Genomic DNA, 13,658 nt, shown 5'->3' with positions numbered 1-13,658 from the left:
TGTCCCCTCTTGTGATGCGGAGCATATTACAACCATTCATCAGAGGAAATGGACACTTGACAGGCCGACAGACAGAGCGCAGCCTCTGTAATCACGTAACATGTCACTACACACACACACACACACCACGCACACACACACCACGCACACACACACACCACGCACGCACACACACCACGCACGCACACACCACGCACGCACACACCACGCACGCACACACCAGGCACGCACACACCAGGCACGCACACACCACGCACGCACACACACACCACGCACGCACACACACACCACGCACGCACACACACACCACGCACGCACACACACACCACGCACACACACACCACGCACACACACACCACGCACACACACACCACGCACACACACACCACGCACACACACACCACGCACACACACACCACGCACACACACACCACGCACACACACACCACGCACACACACACCACGCACACACACACCACGCACACACACACCACGCACACACACACCACGCACTCCTGATCTGCAGGGCTTTGAAGAATTTAGAGCATTTTTACATTGATGAAAGTTCTGAAGAGGTACAGTATAAATATAATCACAATGAGATTAGACTAAATTTCTCACTTCAAAAAATGCTACCTACCTTGGAATGTAGCACACACACAAAAAAAAGGGAGAGTGCACTGGAGAGGCAACAGCTAGACAACCCCCAAAAAGGGAATGGTTTTGCAGGTGGTGGCCAAAGACAATTGCTCTCACCTTATCCTTCCTGACTGATTCTTCTCTAGTTTTGCATTTTGCTAGTGTGAGGAGGAACAGGAGGAGCACTGCCAGAGCCCTACAAAATGACCTCCAGCAGGCAACTGGGTCTGCGTGTGTATATATATTTTTAAAAGATATTCTCAACAAGAAATTATATGAATAACCTGTTACATTCTCAAATTGTCACTAGCTTTAAAATACGGAATCTTAACAGTTTTCTTTTGCTGCACGAAGCCACTGTCCAAGCAAGAAGCCATACAGTATATTCAATGCAACCAGCTTATCAAGAGCTCAGGCAATTATCAACTATGAGTCACAATTCAATTTCACCTTATACAATAACTTCCATTCAATAACAGTCAGTTTTTTCAAAGCCATCTTAAATACACCAATGTAAACGTAAGAAATTAGCAAAAAGCTAGGACATTATTAACAGTGACTGGTTGTTTCCGAACTAACATGAAAGTGACGAAGTTTGGCGTTTAGCAATAAAGTCATTCTTGACATGGATAATGCTGTCCCTCCACTGGTACCATGTAAAAACAATAGGATTTGATCCTCCCGGGTCGTTTGGTCATTGTCAAGCTGTGAGTAGGCATACACGGAGAGGAGAGAGAGGCCAGGAAACATAGAAACCCTGGGACTGTGGTACATGTCACCCTTCTCTTTGAATCCCATGAATGCATGTCCCTCTAGTATATACATAACAGCGAGACAAAAGGACAGAAGGAGGAGAGAGGTGTGAGGATAATTCCAGTGGTGTGAGCTCAAGACTGCTGACATCCTTTCCTTTATCAGGTACTGCCATGTGGCGCCAACTCTCACTCACACACACACACACACACACACAAACGCAGGAATAACTTTCTCTACCAATGTGCATTCTCCCTTTTTCAGACTGGCAGTTGCCCTGTTTCAAGCTTCACACACCACGCGGTCTCTTCAGTGAGGAGAGGTTGGTCCTCCAGTCCAGGAAGACGAAAACGCTTTCCTTGTGTAACGCGTTTTCATTGAGCCGCCGTGACTGAGCTTTACCGACACATTCTGAAACGACTGTATGGTGCGAAGGGAGTGGTGGTGTGGGGAGGGAATGGGTGGTCACCTACCGGTTCGAACGCTGACTTGGGCTGGGAGTGATGTCACAACCTCCCCCTCACCCCCACCCCTCCCTTCATGTGAGTTATATCCTTCAGGAGTGGTCGTCACTGGCCGTCCGTGTACACCAGACCTGAGAGGAGCGAGAGAAAGACGAAGACAACCAAACAAAAGGGGGGAGAGAGAGAGAGAGAGAGAGAGAGAGAGAGAGAGAGAGAGAAAGAGAGAGAGTTATATACAAAAGAGATACAATGAAAGCATCAGGTATTAGCTTTGGGAGCTCATTCAAGCATTCGCTCTATTACAAGTGCACTCTAAAGAAATATGCAAAGACAATAATGGGGAGAGAGGAAAAGAAACCAGCAATAGGGGGAGATAGCTAAATAAAATCACTGGAGGGGAGAAATCAGTAAGAAATGGAAACTTTTATGAGGAGATAAATGGTCTACAACATCCCAGTGTGTTGCACTAGTATTTGAGACAAACTGAACAGCCTGGATGACAGGTTACAGCTAATAGAACAGCGCTATTTGGAAGCATGTTGCTACAGTACAGATAATATCAGAGAAGACCCAAAGCGTCAAGCAATCCCCCAAAAAAGGTTCTCTGAAGACAACCTGACATGTGAATACAAACACCAGGAATTCATTTGGTCATACACACATAAAAGCAAAACAAAGCAACGACAAGTCCTGTGTGGTATCTATTTACACCGGTGTGGATGTCATTTAGTGACCGCTAAGTTGCTAACGTCTCTTTTCCTGCTTGTCGGCCTGCAGCCCCATGTCATCACAGTGAAACGCGACACTGAAATCCTCACAGTAATGAATCGCTTTAAAACGAGAGAGATGATCGAACTTTAAGCAGTGTGAGTCTTGTCTTAGGGGTCAGGGGAAATCGGATCTTGAATGGCAATATTTGTTTGGGTCCCCACAACGATGGGTGAAAACCAATCTGCCAGTGTGAACGTGCGTATTTAGGGCCGCATCTCTAACTAACACAATGTCTCCTTTGTTCGCACTGTTTAGGTCGGTCAGTAACACGCCCTCTGGGCTGATTGATACAGACGCAGACCAATGGAAACCAGTCTTCTGACTCAGTCTTCTGAGTGTCTAGTGATCCTTTAGACTCTGATGCCAAAGCCAAAGCTTGTCTGTTCAAAGCTCTTTAAACCACAACCTTTACTTTAGGCCTTCAGCGGGGGATCGTGGACTGACAGGCTTCGAACAACTTCTCTTAAACACACAGAGAAACACACGCGCATGAGAGCATGCACAAAACACGCCACAAGGAGACACACACAAAGCATGCACACACAAAAAGAACAAACACAAACACCCCTTTCCTTATCATTTGAGTTGCCTGGGGAGCTGGCAGGGATGTAAAACTGAACAGCTCATCTCCTTAAAACAAGCAGGGTTGTCCCTGGGCACCACTCATCAACTGATATACCGAGGGGGCGGGGGGGGGTAAAAATCAATGACCATCTCCAACACCAACGCAAAAAACAGGGAGTGAGGGGAAGACTGGTAAAGAGGGAATGCAGACACATCTCTGCCCTAGTGCCCTTCCAGTACCCCAGACAAAGGACGAGAGAGCTGAGCCTCAGATAGGTAACCACCTCCATAAAAACCGCAAACTCATCTACAATTTAAAACGGGCGCGTGCGCGCTCGTTAGATGCAGTGTAGTCGAAGCTCTATAATCTATTAGAGTTGTCCATCTATCCCCAGCGAGGGGAAGAAATCAACTATTTCCCTGCAGCGGAGATAAAACACTTTACTGTGAGCCGTCTAACAGTATGATGTTTATCTGGAGGAAATTAGCACATGAAGACCATTTCCCACAACAAACAAGTCGAGTGTTGGCCCTTGTTAAGGATCCCCTCTTTTCTCTCACTCGTTCGCGCTCTCCTCCTCCCCCTCATTCGCCCTCTTCCTCAATACGATAATCTGATTTCCTCTATACGGGTAGGGTTTGACAGGTCCTGTTGCTGTTGTGTGGGTCTGGGTCACCTGGCCCTGCCAGAACCAGTACATATCCAGTGACGTAATGGCCTCTCAGATCTCCGGCACATATCTCACCAAAACAACACGTGTGTTTTTGGCAGTCAGGGTAGCCTCCGTACTGACGGGGAACACAGAGGCCGTTCTCACAAGACCGTGTTAGTATAGGAGAACGTGTGGCTGGGTCATATTCACAGAGCATGTCAGAGTAGATCTAGGATCAAGTCCCCTGCATCGATATAACCTCCTTACGATCTAAAAGGCTAAACTGATCCTCAAGCTTAAGGAATACAGGCCCTGGTTTCAGTTAGGTGTCACAGCGCCGGGAATACGGTACAGTACGTGAAGCCAATCCTGGATTCAGCTACCTCACTTCATATCCCACAATGTTCTCAGTGATAGCAAAAGCCCAGAGCCCTATGAATCAAGCACTGTTGCCATGCCTTGGTCCCGATACACCCACACACCTCCAGTCATTAAAAAGGCACTTGTTATCACAGTACTCCCTGGGTAGTCTTCTTTTATATTTCAATTTCAGGCACTCACACTGTCTTACCTGATTACAAAGTCAAGACCAACCTCTCAAAGTCCCCATTACCACACCAGTAAGTTGACACAATAACAGGAATCGTTTAACTACTCAGAACGTCTTCTACATGCAGCTGTTGTCGTTGAGAAGGCTGGGCGTTATCGTACACATGATTACTCCAACCTTCCGAGCATCATCACCCCCCCTCGCCCCGCCCCCCCAATCCTTCCCTGTGTCCCTTCTGCGCCGTTTCCTGTTGACATGTTGAAGACATTTGAGATAATCCTGGCGAAACGCTGTGGTGTTTTTTTTTCTTTGTCAGATGGTATCTTCAAAAGAGTTTGCGGCTGGCGACTTGAATGGGAGAGGAGCTGTGGAGTCCTCATGTTCAGAGAGCTGAGGGAAATAGTTCAAGAATGCCAAAGGATTGGCGGCGCGGAGAAGCCTGCTCTGGTCTGTTCTGGCTGTGACCGGGTCAGTGCTGTGTGTGTTAGTGTGTGTGTGTGTATGTGTGTATGTGCATTTTGGTGCACGTCTGGCGTGGTGGGTGAGTGGAGTGTGAGGGAGGGAGGGAGGGGTCAAACAAACAAGGGTGGTGTTTCACAGACGTGAAAACAGAACACACCTGTTCCACACGAGGCGGAGGAAAGAGAAAGACAACGTAGCCAGAAAGCGAAGAAAGAGTAGAAAAGAGAAAACGGAGAAAGAGAGCAAAAGACAACGAAAGAAAGACAAGAGGGAGAGGGCTGGAACAGTCACCTACGAGCCCTGGCGGAGCAGTAAATCACAGAGCTTATCTCAACAACACCCCCTCCTAATCCTCACAGGGCCACACTCATGTCACTCAACAGGTCAAACAGACAGACCACTGCTGAGAGGTCAACTAATACTTGTTCCTGGGTGTTTCCCAGTTGTCAGAGGCCAGCAGTGTTCAAACCGGTTTAAACTGTGCTCCACTAAAAGCCCTTCTGACTGACAGTGATGGATTTGTAGCCATGTCCTGCGCCGGTCTCAGTCAGGAGATACACTGACCTGCTCTGGGAAGACATTTTTCGTCAAGCACACTTCTTTCAATTTGCTTGCAATCAGACCATGCAGTCTCCGTAAAACCAAACAGATCCCTGACCCAAACCCAGGTTAATATACAGAGGAATGGGCTGTTTTGTAAAATTAATATTACGCCATAAAATGTTGATTTAATAACACGTTCATTAAATATGCAGGAAAACACTGTAGCTAATGTGGCCCTACAGAATCCTGGACCAGCTCATCATCACCAGCAGTTTGAAAAGGTCAGACATGTCAGAGCAACAGAGCTCAGAGCTGGTAAAACAAACAATTCTATATTATCAACATCTCCTGGTGACCTGCAAAAATACCACACGTACACACACACACACACACACACCCCACCCCCAAACACACACACAGTTAATGTCACCAGTGACGTCTTCAGAGAAGAAATTTGAATGTTTCTCCATTGACTCATGATGAGCCAAGTTCTAAGAACTAATAGAAATCAGAATCTAAAGTCGGTTGACATGTCAGTCACAAAAAAAAGAAAAGAAAACAACAGCATTATTAGAAAACAGCACTGTCATTTTGTCCGGCTTTGTTGCCAACCGTTACCTCACAGTCCCATTGCATCTTGGTACCTTACAATTTCTGGCTGAATCAACAAGCGCCGCTTAAAGGGAGTTGAATTTGAACAAGCTAGTTGAGTAAATGTTTGCTCAAAACTACTCACAGCCCCAGCCATCCTTTCCCAGCTTGCTCTATTGCAGGTTGATTTTCAGAATCATTGTTTTCTACATAAAACAGTTCTCTAAACTAATCTGATCTGTTATTGTTTAGACTTTTTTTTTCATCCGTTACTGAGAAGGATGTTTCCATTTATTTTGTAAACTTTGAGCTACGTTTGTTTAGGGCATCTCAGTAGCCTAACTTCCTATGTTGGTAGTCCTTCTCAAAGCAGGTTGGGGGGCCGGTGATTGAGCGTTCGCTTCATTTTGGAACATCCTTATTTCCAGCTGTCATCCAACAGGAAGGAACTACACATCACTCTGCAAGACAGTACTGAGGTTGATTTAATTACAGTTGAAAGGCAACTACCTACAATAAGATTATGAGTTTGTGCACAGTTGTTTAACATAAGTGGAGCAAAAACAGTTTAGCAAACTCGCACTCATCTAATCACAGCTGGTTGCCTTACAACAGTACCTTCCAGTGTGTGTGTGTGTGTGTGTGTGTGTGTGTGTGTGTGTGTGTGTGTGTGTGTGTGTGCGTGCGTGCGTGCGCTGAACGTCAGAGAACCACTAGAGAGAATATCACAGCACATTCCTTTCAACTTTCTCTGCCTTTATCTCTCTGTGTTCATCTCCCATCTCTGATGAGTGTGTTTCATCAACCGTCACCGCGTGGTGAAATACGGCATGCCATCCATGTAGTTTCAACACCGCCACCAGAATATTTACATAATGTCTTTCTGCCTGTACTCTGCGCCCTGGCTGGTCATGTGATCAGATGTACCTATGGAGATGCATTGTGAATGGAAAAACACACACAGACAACAGCGTTTTAAAAGACGCGTGTAACGGCATTTTAAAAGAGACGGGTAACGGCGTTTTAAAAGAGACGGGTAACGGCGTTTTAAAAGACCCGGGTAACGGCGTTTTAAAAGACCCGGGTAACGGCGTTTTAAAAGACCCGGGTAACGGCGTTTTAAAAGACCCGGGTAACGGCGTTTTAAAAGACCCGGGTAACGGCGTTTTAAAAGACACGGGTAACGGCGTTTTAAAAGACACGGGTAACGGCGTTTTAAAAGACACAAGTAACGGCGTTTTAAAAGACACAAGTAACGGCGTTTTAAAAGACACAAGTAACGGCGTTTTAAAAGACACAAGTAACAGCGTTTTAAAAGACACAAGTAACAGCGTTTTAAAAGACACAAGTAACAGCGTTTTAAAAGACACAAGTAACAGCGTTTTAAAAAAGACAGTGGTTATTAAAAGACACAGTGGTTATTAAAAGACACAGTGGTTATTAAAAGACACAGTGGTTATTAAAAGACACAGTGGTTATTAAAAGACACAGTGGTTATTAAAAGACACAGTGGTTAAAAGACACAGTGGTTAAAAGACACAGTGGTTAAAAGACACAGTGGTTAAAAGACACAGTGGTTAAAAGACACAGTGGTTAAAAGACACAGTGGTTAAAAGACACAGTGGTTAAAAGACACAGTGGTTAAAAGACACAGTGGTTAAAAGACACAGTGGTTAAAAGACACAGTGGTTAAAAGACACAGGCAACAGTGGTTAAAAGACACAGGTGCCAGAGAAAACAAAACAAAAGTACTGTTATCAACATTGCCTGATTGTGTTATGTATATGAATATTGGTTATTGTTATCAGCCAAGAATTCCCTGATACATATCAACACACACGCACACACTTTAACCAGTTAGCATGTGAAAAAAAAAGTATATTTATGGTTTAGGGTTTTTTGGTAAAAGGTATAATGTGGGGCTTGGGGTCAGGGTTAAGGTCAGGGAAAAAACTATGGATTAATCGTATAGCGATGCTAGGGTGTTGGGACAGTTACAGAAAGGCGCACCTTTTTTGAATAGCCTGGATAACAGTGACTCCAATCTGACTAAAAATACCATAACATTAACGCTGGTCCTCCCAAAGAAGCTGCTGAGCCTTTTTAATAACGCAGGCCAGTGTTTCCCCAATTCCGGTCCTCGAGTAACCCACAACAGTACACATTTTCATTGCAGCCCCAGCCAGGCGCATCTGATTCTACTCGTCATCTAATTAACAGGCTCTTATTGAGATTAATCGGGGGTGCTCGTCCAGGGCCACAACCGAAATGTGCGCTGCAGAGGACACTTGGGGGGCCGCGGCCAGGAATCACCGTGCTTCGGTGGACATTGTGGAACTGAGCTCATCAAACGCTCCACCTGCTTTGGAGGAGACGGGGGAGGGCATTCCCACCGGCAAGCGAGCACACCCCCTCGTAACAACACCCCGCAGTCTCTTCCAGAGCCCGCCTCCTTCCTCTCCTCCCTACTCCGGTTCTCCTCGGATTCTGCCTAGGCGGGGCTTTCTGTCCAGCTAATGGTTCTCAGTCACTATTTACACAGAGGCTGAGCAGTGGGAGTGGTGTAGCGATGGCCTGGTGTAATCCACTCCCCTGCTGTCATTAGTGAGAGGCTATTACCACCTCCTCTACCTCTCAGCTCTCCTCAGGCCCGGCTGGGTCTCACACTCACACACGCCCATGCACACACACACACACACGGTAATTGAACCTGTTCACTGTGTAGTGGTGGGGGAGAGGGGCCCTTAAGCGATGCCTGTTTGCTGCATACATCTTTCACCTCCTGCCAGAGAGACAGAGCTCAGGGAGGCCTGGGAGATGACCAGAGCAGAGCCCACCTCCAGCCAGGGAGACAGAGCTCAGGGAGGCTGGGGAGTTGACCAGAGCAGAGCCCACCTCCTGCCAAAGAGACAGAGCTCAGGGAGGCTGGGGAGATGACCAGGGCAAAGTTCACAACCTGCCTATAGCTGCTGTTGCTTTGTGTTGCTGGGTCTCCTCAGCGCGTTCTAATGGCTTCGTTTAATGGGCTGTTTTACAGACTCATGTTTGCCGTTAGACACGGACAGCAACAGTCTGTGACTAAGAGAACTGAGAACAGACACTCGTTTGTGACCTTTGAAAAGCTGCAGAATCGTTTGTGTTTTGTTGCCCCTAACAACCTCAAATTGTTATTTACACCAGGGTTTTTCCTCTCCGTTTTGCCAGCCTACATGATGTGTGTTTTCTTGCGCTCTCCTCATGCAATGTTGATTCGTGCTCTGTGTGTTTGCGTGAGCGCGCATGCGTGTGTACACAGAACGTCTTACGTACAGTAACAGTGAAACCAGGAAACTTGGCCCGTGGGTCGACGTCTCGCAAACAACCGTAAGGGAAATGGATTATCAGAGTAAAGGCTAGGTTAAGGTTGGACAATCAGTATTAGGGTTAGGGGTTAGATGTATGGTTCAGATGAGGGTTACGATTAGGGCAAGGTTCGGGGTTAGGGGCAATAGGATTTTTTTTATGGGAATATTTGCTCGATTAACCGCAACAGTAAAACAAAACGCACACACCTGTCCTGCTATGGTAGTAGTGTGTGATGACGGACAGACAATAGCCGGCGCCACATGGCTCTTAACAACTCATACCGATGATGTCATACAGCCCAGGAACAGGACGGAAGCATCAGCGGTGGAATCTCTTTGGTCGTCATAGAGAAGACGCTCCGATCTCCACAGAAATGCAGTGATCAGAATGACACTGTAAAGCTACAGAACGCGTCCCCTTCCTTAGAATTCCAATGGACAGTGCCCCGGGGTTGGTTAATGTAGTGTAACATTTTTGCCAAGGCTCCAGCTTGTCAAATTCTATATGGGGATATCAAGACAAATCGAAACAACATGCTAATAGTTCCGTTTCCTAACGGAGCCACGTGACAACGGAATATTTCTGTCAGAACCGGGTTCACCTCCACAGCAGACTGTTTTCTAGAATGATCTTGAACGTCTTGCCTCTGGCAGTCCTGGAGCACTTAAGGGGAACACACTGGACAGAGTCTATAGCAATGTTGACTCCCTGGCCACACGCAGAGAAAAGAGCTTAATCAGGTCTGTGATGTGGAAGGAATGAGTGAATACCCCCACCCCCCAATCTCTTCCCTCTCCTGACTGACTGACATTAGCATCAGAGGCCCCCAAAGGCAAGTTAGCTCAGCTCATAGAATCTCCCCTCACGCCACAGAGCGAACGCTTCCCCGACACGCACACGAGCCAAACGTACTACTCCACCCACCATAACATGCAGCCGCTCAGGGAGCCATTGTGACTGGATATCCGTGTAGTGCTTGACGCACACGTTCTGCAGTAAAGGCAACCGACGGGGAGAAGTCAGATGTCCATGATGAGCAGTAAACGCCTATTGACAGTGCAACGACAGCATGTGTATAAAGCGCTCAGGACTGGGACAGTCAGACAGACCAATACTGTTTGTGTCCTCGTTTTCGGCTACACTAACTAAACTGCCCTCCAGCTGAGGGTGGAGTGGACACAGACACCGCAGGGAAAAGACATGGACTATTTCGGTCTGAGCAAAATGCGATGGGGGGGGGGGGTACATGGACCAACAAAGTGGTTCTGACGAGCAGCCGTTGAGATGATCTGAGCTCGCCTCAACCGTTCTGTCTCTGTGACTTATACCTGTTGGACGGTAGGGAAAGAGCAGCCACAGAGACCCAGAGGAACAGGAAAAGACGGAGGAGGAGACAGAGTACACAGAACAGGACCAGAGCGTTCAGTTGGCTCAGAAAGGATCAGCATCAACACGCGTTTTTCAAATAGGACTAGCGAGAAAATATCTCAGGGAAGAAAGGTTGCAGCAAAAGACTCAAACTCACCAACTGCTTCAAAACGTGCACTAACCAGCGCCGCCATGGGCAACATTAAGACTTTTACAAAAGAGATGGAAAAAAAAAAAATCACTACAAAGTACTAATTCCTTTGACATATCAACTGGAGATTTCCAACTAGTAACTGATCTTTCGTGTGGCTGCCACCAGAAGACAGGGAGAGCATTCAATAATTGATAGCCTCTGAGCAGGGATATTTCAAACCTCTCTCTCTCTCTCTCTCTCCCTCTCTCTCTCCCTCCCTCCCTCTCCCCCTCTCTTCCTCCATCCCTCCCTTTATCAATCATGCATGGGGTTTCCATCAAAAACACTTCAGTCCCTCAAGTATCAAATCTCTCTTTGATACTTGTGGAGGGCCAAGTAAAAGATCCCACTTAATTTAAGGGGCAGAAAAACGCACTCTTTATTCTCTCAAGAAATTAGGATAAAATGGTCTGTGGCCCTAAACAGCAGGCCAATGTATGAAATGATGCTCACTGCAACACAAACCTTTGCCAATGTCAACTCTTTGAATAAACACCTGGACCATCAAAGGAATATGATAGTTTTAGTGTTTTTGAGCCCAGGGCTGACAGATGATGTTACAACTGTTAACTGTTACAGATGATGTAATTTTTAAGTTGAGGACAGTAAGACCAATTAGTCTGCATACAGGAGGTGTTTTGTGTCTTTGTGGTTAAAGGGGAATAGCAACGAATATCTACAATTTGTCTTAGTTCATAAACCGCTTCAAGTAATTGTTGGACTGTTTCTCTATGCAAGCTTTCTGAAATAAAGATTATCTATGTGAAAATTGTATGCTCTATCACAGCAAAAACACAACATTGGGAAACCTAAATTGATTATGGTACATAACATACGTATTGTCATAAATGTCAGTTGCAGGTTTTAAATTTGAAGTCTCAGAAGACAGCTTATTGGCTGGTGAAGTATGCCCCTGGGACAAGATGTTAGAGAAGGTCAACTTTAAAACCTGCGACAGACATTTATCACAAAATGTGTATGGCATGAACCACAATATGTGTTTTACCAATGTTGTGTTTTCACTGTGACAGTACATTTGGTTTTCACATTGACAATTGTTATTTCACAAAGTTCTATCAAATCACATTTGTTGGGGGAAAGCCAAATAACAATGTACTGCACTCGAGCCGGAGTGACGGAGGTGTGTGTACAGAGACAGTCCAACAGTTACTTTACGCAATTTATGTACTTGGACAAATTGTAGATATCCATTTTTATTCCCCTTTAAGTGTGAAACCAGGGGAGGTTGATAGTACTAGAGTTTTTGTCAATTCGCTGAGCTCAATTTGTTTCCCTGTTTCACTCTGTGCCTTTGGGAACATCATTTGTATGTTAATTTCCAATTTGAACCTGTTCATCACTTGTTATTCTTATATGCTGATTTGATGATATCCTATGTTCTTCCACCCACACCACTTTCAATTAATTTGGGAAAAACACTATTTAATAAGATGCTTCTTTCCATGTCTCTCTCTGACTCTCCATTACCACTCATTTCCTCCCTCTCTCGCTACACTCCTTTCCCTACCTTTATCTCGACCTCTAAGACCTTTAGATGTCAGCCTGTCTGTAAGATGCAATAAATAACTTTACCAAAAACAGTATTTTTTTAACAATAGGGCTTACAGAGATCTAGACAATGTAGGTTACCCTCTGCCAATAATAGTTTACATATTTAAGCGGTCTAAAATATACTTTTTGTCACTTCAAGTCCTAAACAAGCTTTTTGGCTGACTTGCGTTTCAAAGACAGCTTGAAATGTAGGCCTGTGCTAGACAATTTGTGCTGTTACAGGAAGCAGTAACTCCCCCATTGCAGGGCTGATAACTCGCTAACGGGCAAATAATATCAAGAAATGTGCTATATGCATGGCTGCGCTCTGAACATAGCTCTGGTCTGAAAAGCGCATTCACTCGCTGGTAGGAAAGACGGCTCGTGGGCTGCTGTCAATTGAATTCTGCTCTGATGTGCACTTGCTCTGACTACAACAAAACCCAAGAAGCAGTCTTGCAAGAGTTATATTGCTGTTGGTTTGTTGCATTAGAAAGGGCTGATGTCATGTTGATTCAATCACATTTGAGAGGAACACTGATGGTTCAAATGGGACAAACCTGAGGATTAAAGTTTGACGCTTGTTCGTTTTGCAGACACTGGCATTTCTTCTCAGGGATGCTCCTTTAAGAGCTGCTCGTTGCCACACTAAATGGGAAAGTCTGATTGCCTGGAACAGGTGACGCAAACAGAGGTACAAAGACTTATTTAAATGTTCTTCAGTCTAGCGCTGACAGCTGCTTCACGGAGTAAGTATGTACTAGTAAGAGTCGTGTGGTCGTCCCACCTGGCTATCATAAACGCTATCGGTTACTCTGAATGAGAGTGTCTTCTACATGACTACAGTTTGAAATGTAAACGCTAACTACCTGCGCGAACGACCTAGCTACCACACCGCTCGTCGTCCAGACGAGAGCCTGAGCCCGCTGCGCCTCAAGGAGGCCAGCTTGCCTCTAGGATTTGAGGAGAAAGGGAGAACCTGGAGTTCTTAGGACCCAGTGGGTGAGTGTGAACCAGTCGTTTGGACACACAGACTGGAACAGATGGCCAGCTCTGAATATCACGTAGACTCGGGGATACTCCTTGAGTGCACACAAGCCATGTACACGACGTAGTCTTGCACCCCTACTGGGCTACAGGAAATGGCAACAGCAACACTCCTTGCTGCATCTTGTGGGAGGAGAGTATCCGTCGGTTCGCAGGAGGCGACA

At 45.9% G+C, this 13,658-nt stretch overlaps 1 protein-coding gene across 8 annotated transcripts in view; it reads right to left on the bottom strand.

Moving 5' to 3' along the window:
* The window catches only part of zmiz1a (zinc finger, MIZ-type containing 1a), a 110,526-nt gene that overhangs the window by 74,577 nt on the left and 22,291 nt on the right, over positions 1 to 13,658 (bottom strand). For all 8 annotated transcript variants that reach the window (XM_029120292.2, XM_029120291.2, XM_029120285.2 and 5 more), the window contains exon 2: positions 1,866 to 1,987. The gene's annotated coding sequence lies outside the window, so the exon portion shown is untranslated. The remainder of the gene's footprint in view (positions 1 to 1,865; positions 1,988 to 13,658) is intronic.

Source organism: Esox lucius, chromosome 6 (genome assembly GCF_011004845.1).
Source record: "Esox lucius isolate fEsoLuc1 chromosome 6, fEsoLuc1.pri, whole genome shotgun sequence".
Lineage (NCBI taxonomy): Eukaryota > Metazoa > Chordata > Actinopteri > Esociformes > Esocidae > Esox > Esox lucius.
Note: the sequence above shows the minus strand (reverse complement) of the source record. Positions and strands in the feature narration are given on the sequence as shown.